Raw genomic sequence first — 5,258 nt, 5'->3', positions numbered from 1 at the left:
AAGCAGCAGAACAAGGCTGCCTCTACTGGTCGAACAGCAGCAGAACAAGGCTGCCTCTACTGGTCGAACAGCAGCAGAACAAGGCTGCCTCTACTGGTCGAACAGCAGCAGAACAAGGCTGCCTCTACTGGTCGAACAGCAGCAGAACAAGGCTGCCTCTACTGGTCGAACAGCAGCAGAACAAGGCTGCCTCTACTGGTCGAACAGCAGCACAACAAGGCTGCCTCTACTGGTCGAACAGCAGCAGAACAAGGCTGCCTCTACTGGTCGAACAGCAGCAGAACAAGGCTGCCTCTACTGGTCGAACAGCAGCACAACAAGGCTGCCTCTACTGGTCGAACAGCAGCACAACAAGGCTGCCTCTACTGGTCGAACAGCAGCACAACAAGGCTGCCTCTACTGGTCGAACAGCAGCAGAACAAGGCTGCCTCTACTGGTCAAACAGCAGCACAACAAGGCTGCCTCTACTGGTTGAACAGCAGCAGAACGAGGCTGCCTCTACTGGTCGAACAGCAGCAGAACAAGGCTGCCTCTACTGGTCGAACAGCAGCAGAACAAGGCTGCCTCTACTGGTCGAACAGCAGCAGAACAAGGCTGTCTCTACTGGTCGAACAGCAGCACAACAAGGCTGCCTCTACTGGTCGAACTAAACGAGCAGAACAAGGCTGCCTCTACTGGTCGAACAGCAGCAGAACAAGGCTGCCTCTACTGGTTGAACTAAACGAGCAGAACAAGGCTGCCTCTACTGGTCGAACAGCAGCAGAACAAGGCTGCCTCTACTGGTCGAACTAAACGAGCAGAACAAGGCTGCCTCTACTGGTCGAACAGCAGCAGAACAAGGCTGCCTCTACTGGTTGAACAGCAGCAGAACAAGGCTGCCTCTACTGGTCGAACAGCAGCAGAACAAGGCTGCCTCTACTGGTCGAACAGCAGCACAACAAGGCTGCCTCTACTGGTTGAACAGCAGCACAACAAGGCTGCCTCTACTGGTCAAACAGCAGCAGAACAAGGCTGCCTCTACTGGTCGAACAGCAGCAGAACAAGGCTGCCTCTACTGGTCGAACAGCAGCACAACAAGGCTGCCTCTACTGGTCGAACAGCAGCAGAACAAGGCTGCCTCTACTGGTTGAACAGCAGCAGAACAAGGCTGCCTCTACTGGTCGAACAGCAGCAGAACAAGGCTGCCTCTACTGGTCGAACAGCAGCACAACAAGGCTGCCTCTACTGGTTGAACAGCAGCACAACAAGGCTGCCTCTACTGGTCAAACAGCAGCAGAACAAGGCTGCCTCTACTGGTCGAACAGCAGCAGAACAAGGCTGCCTCTACTGGTCGAACAGCAGCACAACAAGGCTGCCTCTACTGGTCGAACAGCAGCAGAACAAGGCTGCCTCTACTGGTTGAACAGCAGCAGAACAAGGCTGCCTCTACTGGTCGAACAGCAGCACAACAAGGCTGCCTCTACTGGTCGAACAGCAGCACAACAAGGCTGCCTCTACTGGTCGAACAGCAGCAGAACAAGGCTGCCTCTACTGGTCAAACAGCAGCACAACAAGGCTGCCTCTACTGGTTGAACAGCAGCAGAACAAGGCTGCCTCTACTGGTCGAACAGCAGCAGAACAAGGCTGCCTCTACTGGTCGAACAGCAGCAGAACAAGGCTGCCTCTACTGGTCGAACTAAACGAGCAGAACAAGGCTGCCTCTACTGGTCGAACAGCAGCAGAACAAGGCTGCCTCTACTGGTCGAACTAAACGAGCAGAACAAGGCTGCCTCTACTGGTCGAACTAAACGAGCAGAACAAGGCTGCCTCTACTGGTCGAACAGCAGCAGAACAAGGCTGCGTCTACTGGTCGAACAGCAGCAGAACAAGGCTGCCTCTACTGGTCGAACAGCAGCACAACAAGGCTGCCTCTACTGGTCGAACAGCAGCAGAACAAGGCTGCCTCTACTGGTCGAACTAAATGAGCAGAACAAGGCTGCCTCTACTGGTCGAACAGCAGCAGAACAAGGCTGCCTCTACTGGTCGAACAGCAGCAGAACAAGGCTGCCTCTACTGGTCGAACAGCAGCAGAACAAGGCTGCCTCTACTGGTCGAACAGCAGCAGAACAAGGCTGCCTCTACTGGTCAAACTAAACGAGCAGAACAAGGCTGCCTCTACTGGTCGAACAGCAGCAGAACAAGGCTGCCTCTACTGGTCGAACAGCAGCAGAACGAGGCTGCCTCTACTGGTCGAACAGCAGCAGAACAAGGCTGCCTCTACTGGTCGAACAGCAGCAGAACAAGGCTGCCTCTACTGGTCGAACAGCAGCACAACAAGGCTGCCTCTACTGGTCGAACAGCAAAATAAAAACACAGACTATATTATTCCGCTCCACTGCATCGAAGCCAACCGTGCATCACCTTCCTCGCTGCTCTTTGTAGTCATAGAACACGGCCACTTTTCACCAAGAGGAAGTGACATCGTTCCTAACCTAAAAAAACAAGGCATTCTGACTGTATTCCTTCGACACTGTGGATCCAAAAGTACTAAACGTCCTTGTTTCATCCTTACTGTCCTCGTCCTCACTGTCCTCGTCCTCACTGTCCTCGTCCTCACTGTCCTCACTGTCCTCGTCCTCACTATCCTCGTCCTCACTGTCCTTGTCCTCACTGTCCTTGTCCTCACTGTCCTCGTCCTCACTGTCCTCGTCCTAACTGTCCTCACTGTCCTCGTCCTCACTGTCCTCGTCCTCACTGTCCTCGTCCTATTCCTCACTGTCCTCGTCCTCACTGTCCTCGTCCTATTCCTCACTGTCCTCGTCCTAACTGTCCTCACTGTCCTCGTCCTCACTGTCCTCGTCCTAACTGTCCTCACTGTCCTCGTCCTCACTGTCCTCGTCCTAACTGTCCTCGTCCTAACTGTCCTCACTGTCCTCGTCCTAACTGTCCTCGTCCTAACTGTCCTCGTCCTCACTGTCCTCACTGTCCTCGTCCTCACTGTCCTCACTGTCCTCGTCCTAACTGTCCTCGTCCTAACTGTCCTCGTCCTAACTGTCCTCACTGTCCTCGTCCTAACTGTCCTCGTCCTAACTGTCCTCGTCCTCACTGTCCTCACTGTCCTCGTCCTCACTGTCCTCACTGTCCTCGTCCTAACTGTCCTCGTCCTAACTGTCCTCGTCCTAACTGTCCTCGTCCTCACTGTCCTCATCCCCACCTGTCCTCGTCCTCACTGTCCTTGTTTCTATAATGTTGATGTCTTAATTGTTTTGGGGGGAGGGACAGCCAAATATCACCTGTGTATATGTTGACCTGTTGATTAACCAAGACACACTATTTCTGTTGCTATTTTCTGCTATAATTTACCATTTACATTGAAACATATAATTATAATTGTTTTATATTGTTGTGTCTCAATGGGCCACTAGGCTATAAATAGGAACTAACTAACTAACTAACTAACTAACTAACTAACTGTGGATTAAAGTGACCTGTCCGCTTCCTGTACAGTGGATTAAAGTCACCTGTCCGCATCCTGTACAGTGGATTAAAGTGACCTGTCCGCATCCTGTACAGTGGATTAAAGTGACCTGTCCGCTTCCTGTACAGTGGATTAAAGTCACCTGTCCGCATCCTGTACAGTGGATTAAAGGACCTGTCCACATCCTGTACAGTGGATTATAAGACCTGTCCACATCCTGTACAGTGGATTAAAGGACCTGTCCACTTCCTGTACAGTGGATTAAAGTGACCTGTCCGCATCCTGTACAGTGGATTAAAGGACCTGTCCGCTTCCTGTACAGTGGATTAAAGTGACCTGTCCACTTCCTGTACAGTGGATTAAAGTGAGCAATAAGAAATCAATCTCTGCCTTTTTTTGTTTTGTTTTGGTGAGTGGCGTAACTACTTTTTATACTCGAGAATTAGTCATATTGGAAGTTTTTCTTGGTAAGCCATTCTTGTGTTTACTGTAGACTTGTTTTAATGTTTAAATGTGTCGGAGCAGACACGGCAGCTGCCTCGAGGTCTCGGTCTGTGAAATGAACAGGCGTTTATGGTTTTAACTGACAACAAAGGCCACGGTAAAGCATGGAAGCTCCCATTCAAGGCCGCACGCCACCTAACCTATGAAGCAGGAGTTAAAGAAACACCTGAAAATAGATTTACATACTGGTCTTCACTAATGATGTGTATAAACCCTGGATGACAGACAGGGGGCGCTGTATTGAAGCCACCACACAGCCATCTTGGTATTCCTGTATTGAAGTACCTGGCAGCCATCTTGGTATTCCTGTATTGCAGCCACCAAACAGCCATCTTGGTATTCCTGTATTGAAGCCACCAAACAGCCATCTTGGTATTCCTGTATTGAAGTACCTGGCAGCCATCTTGGTATTCCTGTATTGAAGCCACCAAACAGCCATCTTGGTATTCCTGTATTGAAGCCACCACACAGCCATCTTGGTATTCCTGTATTGAAGTACCTGACAGCCATCTTGGTATTCCTGTATTGCAGCCACCAAACAGCCATCTTGGTATTCCTGTATTGAAGCCACCAAACAGCCATCTTGGTATTCCTGTATTGAAGTACCTGGCAGCCATCTTGGTATTCCTGTATTGAAGCCACCAAACAGCCATCTTGGTATTCCTGTATTGAAGCCACCAAACAGCCATCTTGGTATTCCTGTATTGAAGCCACCACACAGCCATCTTGGTATTCCTGTATTGAAGTACCTGACAGCCATCTTGGTATTCCTGTATTGAAGTACCTGGCAGCCATCTTGGTATTCCTGTATTGAAGCCACCAAACAGCCATCTTGGTATTCCTGTATTGAAGTACCTGGCAGCCATCTTGGTATTCCTTTATTGAAGTACCTGGCAGCCATCTTGGTATTCCTGTATTGAAGCCACCACACAGCCATCTTGGTATTCCTGTATTGAAGTACCTGGCAGCCATCTTGGTATTCCTGTATTGAAGTACCTGGCAGCCATCTTGGTATTCCTGTATTGAAGCCACCAAACAGCCATCTTGGTATTCCTGTATTGAAGTACCTGACAGCCATCTTGGTATTCCTGTATTGAAGTACCTGGCAGCCATCTTGGTATTCCTGTATTGCAGCCCCCTGGCAGCCATCTTGGTATTCCTGTATTGAAGTACCTGGCAGCCATCTTGGTATTCCTGTATTGCAGCCCCCTGGCAGCCATCTTGGTATTCCTGTATTGAAGCCACCACACAGCCATCTTGGTATTCCTGTATTGAAGTACCTGGCAGCCATCTTGGT

The sequence above is a fragment of the Salmo salar genome, chromosome ssa07 (genome assembly GCF_905237065.1).
Source record: "Salmo salar chromosome ssa07, Ssal_v3.1, whole genome shotgun sequence".
Taxonomy (NCBI): Eukaryota; Metazoa; Chordata; class Actinopteri; order Salmoniformes; family Salmonidae; genus Salmo; species Salmo salar.
The sequence above is the reverse complement of the archived record's forward strand: the minus strand, read 5'-3'. Positions refer to the sequence as shown.